The sequence below is a fragment of the Perca flavescens genome, chromosome 10 (assembly GCF_004354835.1).
Source record: "Perca flavescens isolate YP-PL-M2 chromosome 10, PFLA_1.0, whole genome shotgun sequence".
NCBI lineage: Eukaryota > Metazoa > Chordata > Actinopteri > Perciformes > Percidae > Perca > Perca flavescens.
In genome coordinates, this window is record NC_041340.1 from 6693606 (window position 1) to 6717250 (window position 23645).

Genomic DNA, 23645 nt, shown 5'->3' on the forward strand with positions numbered 1-23645 from the left:
ACACAGACCCTGGATATGGGACAATGTACACAGCAAGATATTCTTTGTAATGTAATAACTTGAACATTTTTTGTCAAGCCCTGTTTTGAACATTCATACATCGGTAAAAAGGAGTGTCATACACATCATTTCCAAACTACAAACTTAGAATGAAGTGCTAAGTAGGCAAATCAAGAGTTGCTTTTTGGTCACTTTAAGAGAAGGTTTAGCCTAGCGCTCTACAATCAACTTCAACCACCTTTGTGATCACTGAATTTATGTCTGAGAACGCTAGAAGTCACTGTAATTACTTAGAGTTACTTTGGTTTAGAGATACCAATGAATTATTTTTGCAACCAGTGTTGAACTGGTTGCAAACTTCCTAATTGTTCCCCTACATACCAAAAGGTCCAGGTCTGGCTCCTTAAAATGCACTTAAAGGGTAACTACCATTTTTTTCAACCAGGACCCTATTTTCCTATGTTTTGTGTGTAAGTCACTGATAGGAACAACAATCTTTGAAACTGGTCGAGTATTAAATGTTCGGCATCAGTTTGGTCCACTAAAAGTGCTGTTTTTGCCAATAAAAGGCTTAGATTATTATTCTTAAGTGTCTGACAACATTATGGAAACAATCTTTGAGAGAACCTCTTTGAGAGCTTTGTTTCAACCAGAAACCGCTCTAAGGTTGCTAGCACTAAACCCACCAGACTATTTAAAAAAGCCATACTTTTAGCATATATAGAGCCAACATATTTGCACATGTAAATCGGTTAACTATTTGTTTATATTTCAACCAAAACTAGAGTTGTGATGGTTGGATAAGTGGAAACAAGACCCAAGACAGCTTTTCATAAGTTTTACTTTGTTTCTGTCAACTTTGAATGAGGTGTATTTTACGATGCTAAAATTACTGTTTATTTACATGGAGTCTGGTGGGTTTAACTAACGAATTTTTGCAGATGTTTTTATGAAAAAAAAAAAAAAAGTATCTTTCTCTTTAATAGAAAGGTCAACCTCCTTAGAAATCCTTTCCGTCAGTGTCCAAACGAGCACTTTTGTGAAGGTAAATACAAGCTGCATAATTGCCCTATTAATTTACATTGTAGCTTGTTTCGCCGCCGCCGACTGCAGCGATCTCGCTTAATACTGGACCAATGTCAAAGACTGTTGTTCCCATCAGTCAGTTTGACACAAAAACATAGGAAAATAGGGTCCAGGTTGAAAAAAAAAAAAAAAAAAAAACGGTAGTTACCCTTTAACCAAGACACCAAAAAGGTTTCTTATGTTATTTTCGTTATTTACAGTACAAAAGCTCAAACATTTCAGACTCTTCGCTATCACAAACGTGTTCAACGCATCCAAGGCCACAGCAATGACGCACGCCACATCTGTTTTAAACTACTCTGTTTGAGTAACTATCTATGAAGGCCAGGACGATCCTGTTATTGATCTCAGGACCTGATGCCCTCTGATGAGAGAGCAAGCAAAACAATCAGCATGCAGAACATGGAGATCCTGTTTACTTACATGCAGTACCTTAAATGTTTTCCGCAAATTCAATACAGTGGGAGATAAGACGGAAAACGCCTTTAACAACTCATTTAAAAACAGATCCAGTGTGCTTATCTCTGGTAAAACATGGTATGTGCTGCTTGAAGTAGGATGAAGCCCATTTACAAAGAGCTGTGTCTGTGCCATGTGTGGAGAACAAAACAATACAACTAACTAGGGGTGGTACGGTTCATGAAAAAACATCCGAACCGTACGGTCTGTTGTCTCGGTTCAGAACGTGTGTGGGTAGCGCGGTTCGTCAATACACTTCTAATGTGCACAAACCACTTACTGCCATGAAGAACTAACAGTTTTAGTTTTACCACTGATGCTAAAAGGGTTGGGGATTCCCACTGGAACCCCTAGTACAACACACTCATTATGACACTGTAAGGAGCTTTGGATATACGTTTCCTCTAAACAGCATATGCTATTAGCGTCGCCAAATGGGCTCGTTATCCAGCTCCTTCAAGTTATTAAACACAGGCGCTATTATAGAGCATGTTGTGGTCCTACTGTGCAGACAGACAAGGACACAAACACAGCCAAGATATCAAACAGTCTTAGTAGAGGCTCAGGACACATTGGCACCCAGGAGGCAGGAAGATTTAAAAAGAAAAAATTAAAAAAAGAAAAAGGATTCAAATGAGGAACAGGGGCTCTGGAGAAACATGTTGTGCACTTCTCTTAACTTATTCATTCAGATATTTCACCAGGGAAATTCTCTCTTTAGCTTCTAAACGCTCCTCTATGTTTACCAGTGTGTATGGCTGCTGTTTGCTGCTAAGCAGGTAGTGCTATTACAGCAATTTCTCTGAAATCAGCTGCCTGCTGCGGCTAAAAACGACACCATGAGAGCGCTCAGAGTCAACCAACAAGTAAGGTTAAGGACCGGGCAGCTAAAAACAAATTAGCTTAAACTCACTTTAAAGCTGGGACCGGCAGATTCAAGTGATAATTCTCTGTGGGTTTGTCTTTATGAGCGACTGCTTTTGTTTTGATGTCAGTGACCTCTTCAGTGCTTGTAGCTGTGCGGTTTCTGCAGTGCCCTTCAAAAGATATCAGCGGTCAATATAACTGAGAGTACAATTAGTACAATGATTGCCTTGAGCACATGACTAATATTCAGTTTATTCCAAACAAATATAAAACGCATTATATCCTAAAGGGACTGGGTTGTTATTTTCTTGGTAAAGATGTTCAACATGATGGGGTTTTACACAGCAAATTAAACGGATACGAACCTGCTACAAGCTACATCGACACTGTTTTACATTAACGAGTGATAGAAAAGACACCGTTTCTATATGAATACAGATTTTTGAGGACTGAGGATCTTTTTTTAAAGTCCCTACTGTTATGTTTTCAAATCATTAGAGTTCACACACAGCTCTGTTAAGCTCTTGATAAGAGCAGGGCCCTTGATCGGCCACACATCTTAGCCACAGCCCTTCCTAACTGATAACCTCTCCTCAACCGAACCGCCCTTTGGTCCAGAGGTTTGGCTCTGGCGATTCTCTGCATGTTTGTGCAGTGGCGTGGGAGTGTCACTTAAATGGCCCATTTGTGGGACTTCCTGTTGTGTGCTTTAACCCCTCAATGTAGCACAAGTAGACTTTATATTTTACAATTATTGTTTTCCATCGGAGCTTTTTTTATGATCTCAACATTTCCGACCGCACTTAAAAGGCAGCTTCATTTCACGAAGAAAGAGAAAAAGAAAAAGGGAGGGAGGAATTGTGCACTGTGCTATAGCTTGTTGCAGGCAACAGTCAACTCCTGGTCTTTTTGTTTCAGCGAATATGTCTCAACTTTTAGGCACCCCCCTGCGGCCCCCACCACCGCAGCCTAAACCCACTTGACTCCCCAATGGGAGGCGGGGCGCCAGATTCTGTCTGAATAGGGCCTTATGATGCCGTTTTTGCTGTGAGAAGGGGAAAACAGAACGATCATCAACTCCAAGAAACCTGGAAGATTAACACTGATTGGCTTCATTAATAATCAATGGTCAATTTGGCATGAATGCAATCCACCGGACACTACTGATACCAACAAAAAGTACATTTTAATTAAGTAATTAAATAGGCCCTGCCAATGTAATGAGCACAGCTGACTGCTTCTCCCAGAGTAAAAAATAAGAGGATTTCAAGTTAAGCAGATGTAAAAGTTATTATTATTATTATTATTATTATTGAAATTCTGTGTTGACAAGGGAAGTGTACATTTTCTTTCACAACTGTTACACAATTGAATGAAACTGTCAAGATACCACAGCTTGGGGTGCTTGGGTAGCTCACCTGGTAGAGCAGACGCCCCGTATATAGAGGTTTACTCCTCCACGCAGCGGCCGCAGGTTCAACTCCGCCCTGCGGCCCTTTGCTGCAGGTCATTTACCCTCTCTCCCCCTTTTATGTCTTCAGCTGTCCTATTTAAAAAAAAAAAAAAATAGATAAATCGCCAAAAAATAAATAAAAACTTACCACAGCTTTTTGCCAAAATACAAGGCTGTGTAAGCCTTCAGAATATTTACTGTCACAGATATCAGGTCAGACAGACACATTTAAAGTACTCTACTACAATTCAGCGTGACGGAAATATTAGGAATTTCCTGTGTTCCACTAGCGTAGCAGACGAGTTGATAGCAGTAACTAAAAAGCTGCTTGAAAAACATATATGAACCTGAGGCAACAACATCGCTGACCTCGAGACAGCCGAATGTGACGAGTGGATAATATAAAAAGCTCTCAGAGGACTGAATGTGTCTGTTGTTTCCCCCAAAGAAATGTCAAACGCTCCCTTTCTTCTTTCAAGTCACAGCAGTAAGCCCGGCTTTGGTGCGACAGTGTAATCCTGGCTACATGTTGTCAAGATGCAAAGCTTTTCTATCCCAGATAATCATCCTCGGGACCACCAGCAGCCGGTCAAATGGTGCTTTATTTTGGCAGCGGCTGGTGCAGCAGCCACATGTAGTTAACCAGTCCCACCATCGGTAACTAACGGCTCTCTTTTTTTGTTCTAAAAAAAACTCTTGTCTGGTGAAATATTGTGGCAGATATGGATACACCGGCCACTATAAAAAAGGTGAATAAATATTTCCAACCCTGACAGCTGCATGAAAGTACACTTCAAATAAATAATGTACTTGTGTAAGCATTACTATAAAGACAAAATATGGATAATATAACCACAAATGTTTTTTAACTGCAAATATCAGTGGGTAATTTTTCGATTTAAAATGAACAACTGCATTATGAATAATACACAACCATAATTTACATATCATTTGTGAAAACACATTTACAGGTCTCCAACATGGTATCATAACTTTGCGTAAACATACACACCACTTTCCTAAAGCCAAAAGGCGTGTTATCTGTGTTTTGAGTTATCCACGTGTATATCTATGCTGTATACAGCGGATGTAAACATACCCACGATAACACGCCACGTGGCGACGTTATTGCAAGAACAACGTCACACACGTGTAAAAAAAATAAAAACAGTTGAAAAACGCCAAACGCAGGACGCGATCCCGGCTCTCCTGGGTGAAAGTCCTGTGTTTTATCCATCTGCGGATTTACGTCCTTTCATACTACTCGCTACGGCGAAAATTCACAGGTAATGTAGGTCAATGGCAGCCGAACGGCGTTGATAAACACGCTATAAAGCATTTATGAGTGGTAATTTTGTGCACCCCCGCGACAACATGACAACCGACTGGGACTAGGGATGTCACGATACCAAAAATCTAGTAGTCGGTACAAATACCACCAAAAGTACAAAATACTTGATACCAAAGTCGATACCACAGTGTGTAAAAAAAAAAAAAAAACACCTAAACATGAATTCCTTTAAAAGGTGCTGTAGGTAGGATTGTGAAGATCCTGGACTTAGCCAAAGAATTTGAACATCGACAACTTCTCAGTCCCTCCCCCCCCATTCCGCTAAAGCCCAAAACGGTCTCCTAAGCCCCTCCCCCCACAAGAGTGAATTAATGCGTGTGCATGAGCAGTGATTGACACACAGTTAGACACCCCCTCCCTGGCCCTGATTGGTGCATCTGAACAGGGAGCTGTGGATTTTTGCAAATCTCACTACAGGGTGTAGATGGTGCCTTTTTAAATGACCAGCTTCATGTAGTTCTACTGGAACATAGGGTCAGTTTCAGCAAATATGACCGAAAGTTAGTTTTATAAGTCTCACCTACTGCATGTTTAACATTTGAGGGGGGAGGGGGCGCTCGGTTTCTGTTTCTGTGCTGGTGGGCATTCTTCTTCTTAAGCAATTAGCGGCAGACTAGAGCACTTGTAGGCGTATACTGCCTCCGTCAGGTCCAGAACAATTGCACCCCCCTGGTATCTACGGTACTTTAGAAAAATGTGTACCGTCACCTTTTTAGAATTTTTGTACTTACTTGGTACCGAAATACCAGTTCTTGTGACTTCCCTAACTGGGACAATGAATCTTTTGTTGTTTGAAATATTAGTTATAAATATAATGCTCATTAAGGCTCGGGGAAACAAGTAGAGGTGCTAGATCACACAGGAAAGGTCACAGATCTAAATCAGCGAGGTGATTTTTAACTGTCCGGTAACTAAATTAATAAAGAGATCAGATTCAGCACAGCAGGTGGTTGACAGCTGTATCACATTGTCTGTCTGCTTCGCTACTAGCATTTTATCAGAGCAGCACATTACAATGTGGGGAATGTTTTAAGGAAAGGTATTGACAAAGCTTAATCCGTTGCTGATATGAAAAAAAAAAAAAAATATATATATATATATATATATATATATAGCACCGCTGCATTGCAGGTCAGAGACCAGGCCATCAGCAGCTGGACACATTTTTACCAAAAAAATTGCTATTAAAACACAGTCTGAGAGGATTTTAAGTGCAATTTTTTAGGGCTGTGCTCTATTGAAGAAATTCTTAGTCCACTAACACTCACTCAATTGTATCGACTAGCCTAATCGATTAGTTGATTTAATCGACAGATCAGTAAATCTGAGTTTCTCCGCAAAGAGTCATGCAAAAGCACCACTTTCATTCTTGTGTTTACCAGAGATGTGCTCGTACGTTTCTTGGAAATAAGTCATTCAGCATGAAAAAAGCATAAAACATGACTAATCGACTAAAGAAATCTAACTTGATTAAGACCAAAACGACCGATTAGTCGACTAACCGACTAAGAGGGAGCAGCCCTACAATTTTTCCTCTCAATTCTTATCATTTTGGCGCTGGTGATTTTCCTTTGGGGTTGGCTAAAACCTCTTTTGGGGGCAGGCGCCAGAAATTTCTCTATGCAGGAAAAACCCTGACATGGACTTCAGGATCACTGTTCTAGTTGAATATTTCAGAGTCAGGACGAGGAGTCGAGCAATTACAGCCCCTGACCCAACAAATAAAGATTTTGTTTGTGAGAATGACAGCGGTGGCATTAACCAAGACAGTATTACAGCGCTGCCTCCAACTGTGGCTTGCTGGTTGCATTTTTACAGCCTCACAAAACACACTCACTTAAATAAACCGTCTGCCACAAGTTTGATTTTTACAGCGTTTTCTCTTTCTGTGATAGTGTCCTGGGGTGCAGTGCTCTTCCCCTCCTGCCACGCTCAAAATAATCTGTAGCCTATAAAAGCATGATTAGGACTTTAAAAAAAAAAAAAAAAAAAAAAAAAAGCATTTGTCGTGTGGAGGTAAAAAAACAAAGGATTGGCTTGTACCTAATAACGGGTAATCTAGATATTGTTTCAAAGGCCATAACTTTGTGACTTAATGCTGAATATTATCATGAAATGTCATAGATTAAGCCATTCAACTAGCAGCAAGTAAGATATGACTGCATCGTAACAGATGCAATGGTAATCCAAAATATTTTTTCAGAAATTTTCAATTGTATTAATTTACAGTGTAAAAACTAGAGGTGTTGAAATGAATCAAATAATCAATGCATCGAATCGTGGACATGGACGATGCTGCATCGATAATCGTCTGGGCCATAATCGATTATTTCTGTTTACAATTTAATGTATGCCTAACAACATTTCTGTTTACATATTCTGTTATGTTTTGCACATTCAGGAAGTGCCATGTGCTCAGTACTGTAGTTTTATGTATCCAATTTATTTAGTATTAGAGCACTGCAGAATGTATGAAGAATTTTGTTTTTGAAGCTTGAAAAGCTATGAATTAAATATCCTACGTGGCTTTAATAGAAACATTTATTTGACGCATCGTGATATCAAATCGAAGACATGATAATCGTAATCGAATCGGGAGATCAGTGAAGATTCACACCTCTAGTAAAAGTGAATGCACACAATGTAAAGACTCTTCTCGCTTAAGGCTGTGATTTTATTGTGAAAATTAAAAAAATTGTGATAGACATTTTTTCCCCCTACACACTCCCCTCTGGGTAAAGTGACAGTTTCAAATGTTGAAGGCTTACGTTTTCTAATTACCGACCATGTGTCACTTCAGTGTCTTAACCAGCCTGTCAAAAACTGTCCCTGTCAGAAATGTCTCTTCTTTAATGAACTCAGCGCTGACAGCGTGCAGCGAGTCCACCACCTGCTACTTTATCCAGCCAATGCCTTGGTGATACACTGTATTTTAAACCTTTATTTACCCAGGGAGGGTTTGCCGCTGAGCAGGTCTATTCTTTCAAAATTGCCCTGCTTAAAGGAATACGCCACAGTTTGTTGAAATAGGGCTTATCACGGTCTACCCTGGCTGTAGATAGGTGGGCCAATGCATTTTTTTGTCTCAGTGCAAGTAATTAGGTTGTTTTTTTGTCTTTTGTTTGCTCACTTTTACTCACAACATGCTAACCGGCAACATAGGATGACAAAAAATGCGTTGGCCCACCTATCTACAGCTAGGGGAGACCGTGATAAGCCCTATTTCAACAAACGGTGGCGTATCCCTTTAATATTCTTAGTTACACCCAGTATAACTAAAATCACCTACAACTTGCAACTTAGCAGCTCCAGCTGGTGCGACTGGGGGTTTTGTACTTTGCTTAAAGTCACATGAACAGTAGCCAGTAGAGGGTTATTGTCGTCTTTCCTGCCTTGCTTTTCTCAGCCAGAGAAGGAATTCACAATAAAAGTATTACAGTAAAAAGCTTGAATCATTAACTTTTGGCCTTTTAAGCCACAGGCTTCACATGCAGTATTTTTTACGGTTTTTCAAATTAAGGCCTCATTTCCCTTAAGACCTTTACTTCCTGTTGTAAAGAAGATGCTGCCCTTCACTTCCCTTGCACCACTTATTTTACTGCAGCAAGGAAGGATCTGAAGACAGCCCATGGTAAGAATGTGAAATTACAACTATGCAGTAATAATACACAAAATAAAGTAAAATAGGGCTACAACTATTGATTACTCTCACCATCAACATATGTCCTGATTATTTACTTGATTAATCCGTTTTTTCTTTAAAATTGCCAGAAAACTGAAAAATGCTGATTATAATTTTAAAAGTGGCTTCTTCAAATGACTTGTTTTACCGGCTATATGATAACAAAAAGCAGCAAATGTGAATTTTAGTTTCCAGCACAACGGTTTCGATTTATTGACTATCAAAAAAAATTATAATTAATCGGCTGTTAATCAACTGACCAACTCACTGACTGATCGTTTCATCTCTAAAGTAAATTGAAAGCAATCCATTAAACTTCTTTTCAAGTCGGACTCAGCGGATCCAAATTACAGCCTAATTGCTAATGGCCTAATGGCTGACCAATTAGTAGAACGTACAAAATAACTGGAATAACTCGGTATATTACAACTGGAACTCTTTCTATATTCTCAGACATGATGGCTTTTACTCATCAACTCGTGCTTGCACACTTCCCCAATAAAATAAACTGGCAACACACAAAAAAGAAACCTCACTTTCTGTGCACCAGAGAAAAATATAGCGGGTGCTCAAACAAGTAATTGTAAAAAGCTTTCATTAACTGAAAGATGCAATAGGCTAACGTTTATGAACATACAGATCATTACTAGTCCTTATACTGTAATATTGATGGTTAATTACATATTGACATGTATCATGGATAGGGCTGGGTGCCGAACGTTGATACCTTTATGGTATCGAAAAAAATATTCCAATCCTATGAGTATCGAAAAATTCTCTTTCGGTGCCAAATTTCGGTTCCAAAAGCGTCTGAGCGCGTAAGCTTATCCGTCCTCTCTGCATATTGACACAGAGCGGAGCGCCGACCGAGACACACAGACACACACAGACACACGGAGTAAACTGTCTGCAGTTTTGTTGAAGTCACAGAGAGTCACGGTTGGCTTCAAGTGTGGTTACAGTTTTTTAAAACTTCACGCAGACAGCGTTTGCTGCAATGTGATATAAATGGCGAGGTGATATTAATGGCGAGCCAAAAGTGGTCGCGGTGCTGTTGCCGTTACACTTCCTCTTAGACAAGCAGCCACAACGGTGGTTTCTCTTAGAGATGGTGCAATACCATTTTTTGCTTCCCGATACCGATTCCGATACCTGAAATTGCGTATCAGCCGATACCGAGTACCGATCCGATACCAGTGTGTCATATATTTCATTATGTTTTAACAGCTGTATACTACTATCCCTGTATGGATGTGATATGATTTCTATCTTTGTTGTCGGTCTGGCTCAGGTTAAACTCTTTGTGAAACATGAACAAACACAAACAATGAATGCCACAGAACATTCTTTTACTATCCAGTTTGACAGTCAATTGTAACGGAAAAATAACATATAACTAGTAATAACTACTTTAACGTAGATTTTCTTTAGGGCTTTATTACGTGGTAACGGATTGCTGCATAAACTCCAGTACTTCCCGAAACAGATACCAGCGTTTTAGGCAGTATTGGAGCCGATACCGATACTGGTATCGGCTCGGTATCGAAACTGAGGTATCGAAACAGACCAGACAGACCCTTCTCCTAGCTTACACCGGTCACTGATGCAAAACACACACGGTTAAGAGAGAAGTCGTCAGGTCACAGTAGTCCTCTTCTGAAGCTCTTGGCCTACTGACCTCCATGATAACAACACCAGAGACCCTGAGGGCCAGGGAGAGGGGGAAGGTGGTCCGGGACACCACCACCCTTTACAGTGAGATCAGCTCAGCCAGGACCCACATTACTTTAAATGAGGGAGGGAAAGTAGGGCGTAGGGAAACCCATTTGATTTCCCCATTGATTAATCTGCTTATCATATTTTTGGTGAACCAATAAAATGTCAGAAAACAGTATATAAAAAAAAACAATTCTTCAAATTGCTTCTTTTTTCCCCACTAAAAACATACTTTGCCGATTTCAACCCAGGTCTGTGTCATCTTTGTGTGGGCAGTGTGTTTAGATGAACGATGTGCGGTTGCCCTCCGTGGCGCCAGCGCACGGAGATTGGAGCAAGGCGGCTCAGTGGACCTCCGTGACACATTTGGCATCGTCCGATGGATCTCGGCAGAACTCGGCTCGGCGGAGGGAAGCAGCACACTGTTCATCTAAAAACACACTGCCCACCAGTGTTGCCAACTCTTTTCCAAAGAAAGTTGCTAGCACTAGCTCCAAAAGTCGCTAAAAGTAGCTTGCTGACGCCATATGCTCATTTGCATATCTGTGACATCATTACGCAATAATTTGCATAAAGCTTAGTGGTTGTGTCAGCAAGGTAGATAGAAAGAAATATTTAGCAAAATAATCACAACTCAAAAGGAATTTACAGTATATTGAATTATAATTATTACTTAGGTAGCCCATATTTGATAAAAAAAAATACATTTTACAAAAGGGAGGGAGAAAGATTGATAAAGAATTCTCAAAGAAGGGGGAGAAAAGGAGCAGATGTTTATTCTTTCCTTGATAAATGACTTGCAGAGGGACATCTCTGATTGATCAAGTAATCTATTAGTCAACTTTCAACACCAACCCCTTCCTCTGAATAAGTGCTGTTGTTAGAGGATGGACATTGTGTAAAGATGTTAACAGATACACCCCCTTCAACAGCTATCTGTCAACCTGTGTTTGTTTATATATATATATATATATATATATATATATATATATATATATATATATATATATATATATATATATATATATATTTTATTTATTTATTTTTTTTAGACTGAACAAATGGCAATAATTTGTCATTTCCATTTCTCAGAGTAAACGTATTCAAATGCACCATTCAATCTGCGGTGGAGAAAAGACTTGCTGCAACCCGGAGGATGCAATGAGCCATTACGTGGGTTTGCTGGTTAACAGGCTCACAGCCGTCTAGTGCCGTCTTGCTTTTTCCAGATTTGACCACAAACCGGGGGCTCCAGGCCGCACGCAAAGACAGGGCGCGTCGCTCACAGACCCAGAGATGACAGTTATTACCCATTTACTGTACAAGCTGCTCTGAAGTACAAGGCAAGCAAGTAATTAATTCCTCATTTGGCCCACCGACGTTCATTTACAAAGGCTTTCTGGGCTCGTTAAACCGACAGAGATGCTAAATAGTGCTGTCACTTGTGTGTCGCTCTGTAACAGACTTTCCGGGGAAGTAAGTGCAAACACAGACCTTCGCTGACCCTTGACCGGGGTTTTTCAAACAGCTGACAGACCACTAAATGAAAGCTGACCCGTTTTATTGTCCGTTTGGTCCTTTCAAGAGGGCCTCGGTCCAGAAGACTGCCAGGTGAAATTGTGTGACTGTTGCCATACAATGGCGTTAGCGTGCTGATGAACTGACAACCTCCTAACAAATCTTCAATCTTAAATTCAGTTTAATAAATCATATACCTATTTCTCAATCTTATTTCATGCCAGTGAGAAGAAGCCAAGCACTATTTTGTCAACAACACAACACCAATCATTTGTTGAGTTTCCTGTGAATTATTCAACTGAAAACTGAGTGGGCAGCGAGACTCTAGTAATTACTGTTAAAAAAAAAGAAGAAAAAAAAACACTCAGCAATCAGATTCAAGTTTTGTTTTTTTTATTTGTTAAACTTGTGTGACCAGTGGCCACAATATTATCTACAGCAAAGGAAGGGATATAATTTAAGCTTTGGCAATTTCCTGCTTTACATGCTTAGCAGTTAGATCACAAATTTCCCGGCACTGAGAGCTGGTGCCGAATAAGCTGTGGGAGAAATAGTGGCTAGATAAAAGAGAAGTGGCCTATAAGAAGTAGGATAAATATGACAATATATATAATATAAAACGTAATGTTGTAAAAGTGATTAATGCATTCAGCAACTTCCTACTTCATTTAGGCTTTGGCTCTACTAACTCAGGGATTCCCCCAGAAAAGTTGCTTAGTCACAGACTGATGCAGCATGAATGTAGTGCACAATAGTTTCTTTAATAACAGAATCATGGACAGAGTTGCGAGATTCCATACATTAAGAGATTAAGGAGATTTGAAATTACGACTGTAAATTTTCATCCAAGCTGTCTTACTGTACCTGTAGTTTAAAAAAATTCTTAAAAATACATTAACAAATAATTCCCTGTTGCATAGGCCTGGTGGGGGGGTGGGGGCAACTTAGGCCTGGTGGGCCACCAGGCTTGCAAAACACTAGGGGAAACACTGCAACTACTCCACAACGTGCGAGGGCTATCCTGAACAAACAGCTGGGTGTTTGGTGCTTTTAGCTACTAAGCCAATTTTTCAAGTCAAACTCAATCACGATCAGGCACCAGTCAAAACTAGGGCTGCACGATACGAGGAAAATATCTAATTGCGATTATTTTGACTGACTGATTGCGATATGATTCACAATATTGGAGGGAATGATCGTTTTTGGATCATTATTCTCATTTTCATTGAAAATTATTAACCTTGAAAGAAATGAAAATGATTATAGTGTGATTTTTGCAAAAAGATCTGTACCAAATAAAGATTTTTTGAATTTTTTTTGTCTTTAGGACACGATTTGTAGGCAGGGGCATCTCTGCAGCACCGCAATACTTCATTCAGAATGGTTTGACACATATTTTGCCATTAACAAATAATGCGCGCCCGCGCCCCCCCCGCGCGATTTGGATTTTGCACTAGTCCCATATTGCGATTACGATACAATTCCAATTAATTGTGCAGCCCTAGTAAAGACCAGTACAGAAAATTCAACATGTGTAACCTGTAGTGTTGAGCTTGACGAGTCACAATTTTGAATACCACATATACAATATAGCAGCCAGGGGGAAGGTTACATCACCTAAAAAGCCCAAAGAGAAACCCTTCCAGAGCAGCCTTCCGTTTTCTCCTCCTTAATCTGTCTAAGCGTCTGTCAGCTGGTGTTTTAATGTCAGCATAAAGGCAAGTCAAACCATTTGAATTCACACAACCTGTTGACAACCGGCTACTCAAGATGTTGACATGAAACAGATCCGATTTGTGAAAGCACAAGCAAGGCCGTGAATCTTATCTGGAGAGTCTCAACAGACGGCGTGGCTCCGTCTGACCCAAGGATATTAATCTGCACTGATTAATGTGTATTATTGTGTCCTCTTGTGTGTCTTAACGCGCCTTCTTAAAAATTATATTTGCTCTGGCTACACAGGACAATTTTTCATCACACAAAGTCTAATTTGAAAATTTTTACTACCATTTTCCTCAGTGTGGGATTTCTATGTCCTCTAGTCTGAACAGTAACTCAGGAAAATGCATCATCACTATTGGATTCAGAGGGTTTTCTTAACCTGTGGTCTTAATGCTGCTTCAGATAGTATCCCTTGGCTGATAAAGTCTCCTCTCCAGTTAAGAGGGACATTGTTCCCTGATCTAAATACAGGAGACAAGAGAAGAGAATGAAAAGATGTCGCATTCTCTGAATTCTGCTTCTTGGCCTGATAATAACAAGTTGATACGATCACAACTTAACAGCTCTAAGTATAGGTGTGAGCGCATCCAAGACGCATCGAGGACGCAATGAGATTGCTCAGACCACATCCGAAAGGTGGTTTGGGTCGCATACGGCCATGACTTTGTTTTTAGCAATGTATACGCAAATGTGTCCTGGGCCACATTAAGAACTGCCTACTTAACTGACGTCAAGCTACAGGTAGCTCTGCGTATTTAGTAGAGGTGTGACTCTTCACTGATCTCCCGCTTTGATTACGAATATCATGTCAGCGATTCAATTCGATATCTCGATGCATCAAATAAATTTTATTATTAAAGCCATGTAGGATACTTAATTCATAGCTTTTCAAGCTTCAAAAACAAAACATTCTGCAATGCTCTAATACTAAATAAATTGGATACATAAAACTACAGCGCTGAGCACATGGCACTTCTTGAATGTGCAAAACATAACAGAATATGTAAACAGAAATGTTGTTAGGCCTACATTACATTGTAAACAGAAATAATCGATTATGAGCCCGGCCGATTATCGATGCAGCGTCGTCCATGTCCACGATTCGATGTATCAATTATTTGATTTCAACACCTTTAGTGTTTAGGCCGTTTTTGTATTTTTAAAAACATGAGAATTTCTTGTGTCACAGAAACCACTCCGAGTGAATCTTGTGTGTTAGTTCTTGCATGGCTGGTTAGAAAAACTACTGTAGCTTGTGAGCTAACTGCTAACACGCTAGCCAGTCAGTACCACCCCCCCCCCCTTCTGTTTACTATGCCATTTATTTCCACTGGCATTTTGTCCTCAGGATTATACATCCTTTCAATAAAAGGGTTATTAAAAAGTGGAGGAAAGCACTCTGAAATAGCAGGCTTGCCAACTGGCAGCTGGTTAGTCATTTTGGACGCTCCGGGTGTCCATTCCCTCAAAAAGGTCAGCGCTATGAACTAGTCTAGATGCTTGCAACTTGTCAAATGCTCACATTTGCATGTCAAAGTTTAACTTGTTGTAAAAGATTCATATCAATTTGAAAAGTACATCTCTCAATTCTAAATGAATTGATTTTGCTGATGTCAGTGGTGGTGTGACCGGGCCTTAAGGCCATCTTCAGACCGACAACAGGCTGCAGGACTGAAAGGCAGCACCCTCGTTCATTTCAATAAGACCTCTGTGTTGACACAGCATCAGTCACTAAGCAGAGGGCTTCGGGTAAAAAAATAAATAAAAAGACAAAAGGAGGGTTGTCTGGTGAAGAAGTTAAACTTGGCTCAATTCTTTGCTGTAATGCAGTGACATCTACTAACAAACCACACAACAACAACAACGCAATTCTACTGTTCATACAATTGTCAAGATAAAGGATCAAATGATTGTTGCTGTGATAAGTTAACTTTACAGAGTTGTAAAGTAGTATCATAAACCACTGTGAAGTTTTTCAATATCTGATAAGCCTTTTAAACCCCTGGGAGGTTTCACTAAAACTGGACTTTACCAGCAGGTTTCATCGCCTCATGGGTAAGGCTGGGCGATACGGAGAAAATCAAATATCACAATATTTTTGACCAAATACCTCAATATCGATACTGCAACGATATTGTAGTGTTGACTATTGGTGCTTTCACAAAATATTTACACAATGAGATTTTTGATGAATAATCATCAGTAATGTGGATATAATGACTAAGTGAGTAAACGCAAATAATAGAACAGTTACATATTTAACAGTAACAGTTACATAATTACAACTGGTAAGTTCAGAAAATGACATCACTTTACTGTAACGCAGCCTTTAAAACCAGGAAAAGACAACACTTATGCCATATTACGATATCCAAAATCCAAGATGATGTCTAGTCCCATATCACATCAATATAATATCGATATATTGCCCAGCTCTACTCATGGGTACCTCAAGTAACTGATTTTTGGTTACATGACTAGCGTGACGTCGGGTTGTGTTTCTCCAAAAGTTGAGTAAGTCTGAACTTATCGCTGCAGGCCGTTGCGTTCCACGCCGCCCCCCCGGCAGCACAGCCTGAACGCATTACCTCCATTCAAAATGAATGGGAAAAACTGCATTTCCGCCACACCGTCAGACGGCCGACACAGGCAGCATGAACGCAGGCTTAAAGCTGTTACATGCTTCTTGCGTTCGGAGCGCTGCGGAAGGCGCGCATGTTCGCCGCAAACCGTCTGGTTTTTCATACCGATTGCGGTCCGAGCTAGCCTAGAAATCTAGATGCACCCTAGCGGCAGCAAATTTATTTTGCAGCCAGGGTCAGTCTAGGCACTCTCCGTTGACTTGCGAGCTGGAAAAACCAAATTTTGGTCAGGCCAATCGCATCGTGTATAGAGTCGGTGGGCGGGCTTATGGCTGCTGCTGCTGGGAACAGCGGCCTTCTGGAAATCTTGGAGTTAAGCTTTTCTTTGAAGAAAGGCACAGAAATCATTCTTAAAAAAGGAAGATGCAGGGCTCGACATTAAGGCTTGTCCGCTTGTCCGGGACAAGTGGATTTTTTGTAGGGCAAGTGGAAGAGAAATTTACTTAGTTTTACTAAGTTAAAACTCAAACAAACTAAAATGCCATTTTAGTTCACGTGACGTGCCACTCATTACGTCTATGTTACCGATTTGAAACGATAATTTCTTTCCCCGCAATCCCGGTCAGCGGACCGCTAACGTTAGAACCAGCCCACTGTTCAGCTCGTTCTCTGGAAGCGATGCAGCATGAAAGCACGGCGAACCTGCCGGTGTTAGTTAGCTAACGTTAGCTTGCTAACTCCGCCTTAACGTTACCTCCTCGTCACATCGTTGACAGAAAAGGAGAGACCCGGTGCTAACACGGCACCGGTGCCTTAACGACCGTTATCTACCGGACCGAATTGCAACGCGGTGCCAATGAAATGCCTGCGCTTCTCTCGGATGCTCCGAAAACAGACGTTAGAGGCAACCTAAACATCGCCGCATGTTACGCTAGTTAACACTACACTCAACAGCAAGTAACGTTAGCCTATTGTTAGCTAGCAGCTGGAGTACAGTTAAAATGCTGAAAGCTAAACTGTGTAAAAGTGTCTGTATTTCACTGGAGAGGAACATATGACAGTGTGCCGCTGCTGTTGTCGGAAAAACACAGATGTTGCGTTCACTTGAAATTCATAAATCAGCCTCTGCCGGGTAGAAATTTGTGAAATTGTATTAAAAAAAAAGTTAACACCAACATTTAGTGGCAAATTCCATTGTTATGTCTACAAAATTATTTTAGATATAGTAGAAGTTCAAGTCACCACTACCTCTGGTCAAAATATTGATTTAGTATCTCAGAATATAAACTAAGAATCTCAAAGTAATGAGAAAATGTCAAATATTGACTTAGAATCTCAATATATTGGCTTAGTATGTCAATATATTAATTTATCTCAAAATATTGACTTAGTATCTCAATATTAACTTAATATCTCACTATATTGTTCAGTATCTCAATATATTTACTTATCTCAAAATATTGACTTAGTATCTCAATATATTAACTCAATATCTCAAAGTATCGACTTAGTATCTCAATATATTAACTAAGTAACTTAGAATATTGACTAGGAATCTGAAAGTAATGACAAACTTTAAAATATTGAATTAGAATCTCAATATATTAACTTCTGCACACCGGTGTGCAACATATTACTTTGTATTATGGAGTCTGGAGATCCTTTTTTCTTGTTGAAGGGGAAATCTATTGTTGGGGCACGTTTGTTTCTACTGTTTCAACAGAATTGTATTAATGTTGATAGTGTTTGGATGCTTTCAATGGTTTGTTCAAATTCTGCATTAGCAAAACACAATTTTTTTTATAAAATGATGAATCTTTACTTGGACAAGTGACTTTTATGCATGGCCAAGTGAAACGTAAATGTACTTGTCCGAAGGACAAGTGCCTCAAAAAGTTAATGTCCAGCCCTGAAGATGTGTTCGGAGTGTTGCCGACCGGATACGGCAAAAGTTTAATCTATCAACTAGCTTCGCTACCTTCTTCGTTGCTCTGCCTGGTTGTAGCACTATCCTATTACATGCAGAGAGAATTTGAAAGACAACCGTTTATCCCGCCCCTCGGATTGAGCCCTGCCAACGGTGAGTTCCCAGACCCAACATCTTGATGTGGGTCTGGCTTGTCAGGCTAGGTCCGCGCGGCTCAAAGGACGAATTTCTTCTCTCTTGTAGCCAATCATTCCACGTTGTTACGACATATTGGAAGTGCGTGGCTCGGCGGTCACACCCACCGTGCACAGTCGCCCAGGACGCGTTTGTGTCACATTGCCGTCCCCGCGGATATTTCATGTTTGGTCGTATCGAGTGTAGATAATCAACTTTCCTCATCAATGAATCCAACTGAATATAAAGGACACTGGACTGTCTGGTCCAAATGCCCTTTTGGCTTCACAATGTTGCTGAATACTGCAACTGTAATCCAATTTACTTTTTCCACAGAAATCATTTCATTTCTCAGTTCTTATCAAATGTTTTAAGAAACTGTGTTGAGGAGAAAGTGAGACTGAGGATTTAAACAGCTTCTCCAAACTGCTGCTTCATTTGCAAGTGAGGGATTCTCCACGGTTGCTCAGTAGCTCTTGTTTAGGAAGCTGCCTGAGATTATTTCTTGTCACAAGAAAAAGACAACTGCGCCTTCTGGAGTTTGGGCTAAATCACTCTTTTTTCATTATCAAGCAGTCCTCGTCCTAAAGAGGCCACATCCCGCTCGCCTGCCCTGTAGTGCCGAGTCTGAGTATCTCATGGGACCATAACATTGTTTAAATAGAGCGTGGATGCATTTGTTGGGGTAATGGGTCAAAATAAATGCCCTTTTGCTTAATTCGCAGTCATTATGCATTAAAAATCCTGCCATAGCATTTTAAAAAAAACTCATGAGATGCTCTTCAATTTCAGGTCAGAGGTCAGCTGTCCAGGGTCATTTGGGGTTTCCCTGCAAAGTAAGCAGAAACCTGACATGCTTGGCCGGTACGCACTGTCTTATGTAAGAGCCATATCATATGGTATCTCTTGAGCACGAGCCAAGTAACATTCAGCTGGCCAAAAACCATCATTCAGGTCAGGGAGGTCCTTCAGTGGGCTCTGAAAGGAGCCCAGCAAGATGAGGTTTACAAAAGGTGACATGGCGTGGTGGGTTATGTAAAAATGCAACTGTTTAACTTCCCCGGCTTCCATTAGAAAAGGGTGGCTGTGGCAGAGAAGAGCATCCTTTCACTTCTGATTGATGCTACATAGATTAAGATTCTGGAATTAAGCTGGTATACTTTTCCAAAAAGGATGGAAATCAAATAAAAAAAATAAAAATAAAAAAAAAGAGTGAAAAAAAAAAAAACGTCCACAAGAGGCTGAACTTACCGACGGTATTAAAGCATCAGACAGCAGCTCGGCTGTTAAAAACACCAGGACCAGTCTGATCTCAGAAGGTGGCGTATGTATGACACGCCAATTCGTATGCCGTTTTGGCGTGTTATCAAGACGCATAATCGCTTTTTAGCGTGTTTATCAACGCCGTTCGGCCGCCATTGACCTACATTACGTGTGAATTTTCGCCGTAGCGAGTAGTATGAAAGGACTTAAGTCCGTGGAGGGGTAAAACACAGGACTTTCAGCCAGGAGAGCCAGGATCGTGTCTGCCGTTTTTCAATTTTTTTTGTTTTTGTTTTCCCAAGTGTGTGACGTTGGTCACATTGTGTTTTTGAGTTACTAAAGCCTTTCCCAATGTTCTTTTTTTACACGCGTGTGACGTTGTTCTCGCCATAGTACGGCACGTTCTCGCGATAACACATGTTTACATCTGCTGTATACAGCGTAGCCATACACGTGGATAGCTCAAAACGAGTACAGATATCACGCCATTTGGATTTAGGAAAGTGGCGTGTATGTTTACGCAAAGTCACAATGCCATGTTGCGAGGACGCTGGGGGCACTTAAGATGCAGCATGTTACAGAATTTTGAGGCTACTGAAGCTCGCAAAAGCAGAGAAAACACTTCACAAATGTAATAATTACCCGGTAAAAATGTGAGTCAAGCGCTTTAAAACAACCACCCTGTTAGTCAGGTTCTGGAGGTTCATATTTTTTCAGTTACCTTCCACTCCCGTTTGAAGCTGCCAACATGCACAATGAAGCCTGGGGCAACTTTAATGTCAACATACAGACACTGCCCTAGTTTGAACTCAACACTGAGATATTTAACACTCTTAGGTTTCCCTGCACCAAAGCTCTGCTCAGCATGAAAGTCTGTGGTTTACAGCGCACACAAGCATCAATTTGATGATCTGCAGATCAAAAAGGTATCTAGGCGTCTCTACGCTAAGATTTTAGACATCAGGGTTACATGTCAGACAGGTTTCAAAAGCATTCCAGTGACTATATTTAAAAAGGTGAAGAAAGTCTTAACTACACATTGAAATGAACACTGCAAATGTCTTATAAAGACATTTCTGTCCTACGAACCTTGCTTTCTTTAACGAAGTGAAAAAAAGTGCTGAAAGACTATTTCAACATGGATTTTCAAGAAATTAGTTTTGTATTTATAAAGAAAGAAAAATGTGTCATGTTTAAAGAAAATTAAGATCCCAACATCCCTATGGAAAAGGTCCAAACGTGTTATTAAAAAGAGAAACACTCTGCTTTGAAAACTAATTTGTGTCTGACATGTGGTTTGCCCCAAAAGACAGCGGAGTTTACTCTTTAAAAATTCATAAAATTACACTTAATCCTTTCCCCTCATTGAAATATCCAGAATCTATGAATATGCAAAGCCTTTTCATTTCAAAAGTTGAACTACTGGAAACAAGATGTCTCCTACCTAATTAAAATGCCCATTTTCGCGTGTGTGTGTGTGTGTGTGTGTGTACACTGGAGGCCATATACATCACACTGCAATGTTTGGAAGTCACGAAATCCTGCTCCTACATTCAAACTCAATCTAATGTGAGTAGAGATAAAGTTTCCTTCTCCAGCAGATGAATGTGAAAACAGCCATCTGGTGTCAAAGTGAAGGGGGACATTAAAAAGGACTCAATTACAGACACACATGACTTGATAAGTCACGGATGTATACAGTGGCTGAGACGGTGCTTATATACAGACGACCACATTTAGCCCAGTTTAGACACCTACATCGTTTGACCTGCTAATCACCCCCTACCATGCTTCCTGTGCTGCAGAGAAGAAGAAAAAAAGTTATGAAAACCCCAGAATCTAAAGCCTGCTCCTGGTCCTGTGTCACTCTCTGAGTGAAGGGGAGATATTTTAGCTTCATCTCGCCCCCAAAAAACTGCACAGACTTGTTGGCTGCTATCTGCATGCCTTTCCACCCCCCCACAATGTCACACAGGGCTCCTCGCTGCAGCAGCAGTCTGGCGAGGGGCGACATCCACCCTGAAGAAGAAAAAATGGACCAACTTTCTGTCTTGATTTAATCTAAACCTCATGTAGATCCTCCACACACACCCCCACACACACACACAAACAAACATACTGAACTTTGGACGGCAGGAGGAAGAGGTTAGCCCAATGGTGGACCATGGTTAGTTTTTTTTTCAAGAACATTCCGGCTGAATGGGAAAGAAGAATTGGTGTTTGGCTGAGAGAAACAACAGCATTTAAACATGACGAGACAGGCAGTGAGGCGGCTGCCAGAGCTTCTTCTCCGGCCGGCTAACAGCGTGCAACCAGGCTAGCCTTAAAGCCGCCTTTACAATGCACGTTTCCCCTTAAAAACCCCATCCCCGGTGTGCAACTGCAGGGCCCGGCGCCGCCATACACCACCACATAGACACATACAACAACACGTATAGCATGCCCCGTAGCACCAAGCGGAAAGAGACATGCAAAAAATGAGGAGGGGGCACAAACCGGGACCGTAAACCGGCGATAGACCCACCGGGGACGGAACATGAAGAGAACAAGTCTAGTTAGACGAACTAACCTGTTTGGGAGCAGCACGGTCCGCTGGATATTGGGTTGAATCCGAGTTAAATCCACTATCAGTACAACAAAGAGGCGAAAATGACCGAGCGGCCGCGGAACAGGCCGAAACAGCACTCCTGGAGCAGTGAGGCGCATGCGCAGAGCACAGCCGGAGGTGGAGGGGGAGGAGGGGGGCGCATGAGTGCAACTAATTCTTAAAATTGATCCGCTGAGTGTGTCATTCATTATTCATTTTAAGGAAATAGCCTGACTCGATGGTTGTTTTCATTGTGTGTGGGACATAAAGTCAACACAAATAAAATATAGGCTAGCTGTAATAAACCTATTAGTCCTTCTGTCTAAACAAATAGGCCTACAACATTAATAAAAACGGCATGAGGAAAGGACAGATTTTTATTGGAATTACACAGAAAAAAAATATATATTAAAAGAGATAATATTGTGACTTTATTATAATACACAGATGAGATGCTGGTAGTGAACAATCCCAAAAAGTGGTAATGGTAAGAGAATTAGATCTTTTTGTTTAAAGTCCATTTCCACAGTCAAGAATGAACTTTTATTCTCAATTTTTAAAGCCAACACCGAGTCTTTAAAGTGTTCAGAAAAATGGAAATGTGAACACTTACAAGATTTGAGACGATCAAAAGCTCCAGAGCAGTTAAATGCCAAAGGACTTTCTGGTAGGACTTTTGTCAACTAAGATAAGATTTTAAAGAAGTCAGAACTTAATTCAACCATATGTCAAATATGTTCTGTACACAATAAAAAGGAATAGGAACCTAACAGTGAAATACAATGAACTTTGAGTCGCTGCCCTCTGGCAGGAAGCTGAGGTCCATCAGGACCAGTTTTTTCACCTCCGCCACTAGCCTTATCAACAAGGCCCGGAACCCACCCTGACTCTCCCCACACTCCACCTCTGGCTCCTCATGCCACTGTACCTACTCTGCTGTACCGTTCCTTTTTACTTATTTTATTTTACATTTTATTTTCCATCTTTATTAATACATACTGTGTGTATAGTTATATTGTTTATATTCTTCTTATCCTTCTTACATCTAGAGAATGTGACATGCACCAACAACACCAAGACAAATTCCTTGTATGTGTAAAAAAACGTACTTGGCAATAAAGCCCTTTCTGATTCTGATTCTGAAAAATAAGTTTATATGTAGGAAAGTGCAAATAAATCCCTGTGCAACACATGAAAGTGCAAGGGTATCAGTACTGGTGGACTCAAGTTTGAAAAAAAAAGGTCTAGCGTGCCCTTA

At 40.6% G+C, this 23645-nt stretch overlaps 1 protein-coding gene across 3 annotated transcripts in view; it reads right to left on the bottom strand.

The window, feature by feature from the left end:
• pcgf3 (polycomb group ring finger 3) overlaps window positions 1-22494 on the bottom strand; it is a 65404-nt gene extending 42910 nt beyond the window's left edge. For 2 of the 3 annotated variants that reach the window (XM_028589939.1, XM_028589942.1), the window contains exon 1: window positions 22370-22494. The gene's annotated coding sequence lies outside the window, so the exon portion shown is untranslated. Of the gene's footprint in view, window positions 1-3830; window positions 3867-22369 lie in introns of those variants that run through there. The other variant, XM_028589941.1, reaches the window with a different exon arrangement.
• Window positions 22495-23645: the final 1151 nt, after the last annotated feature.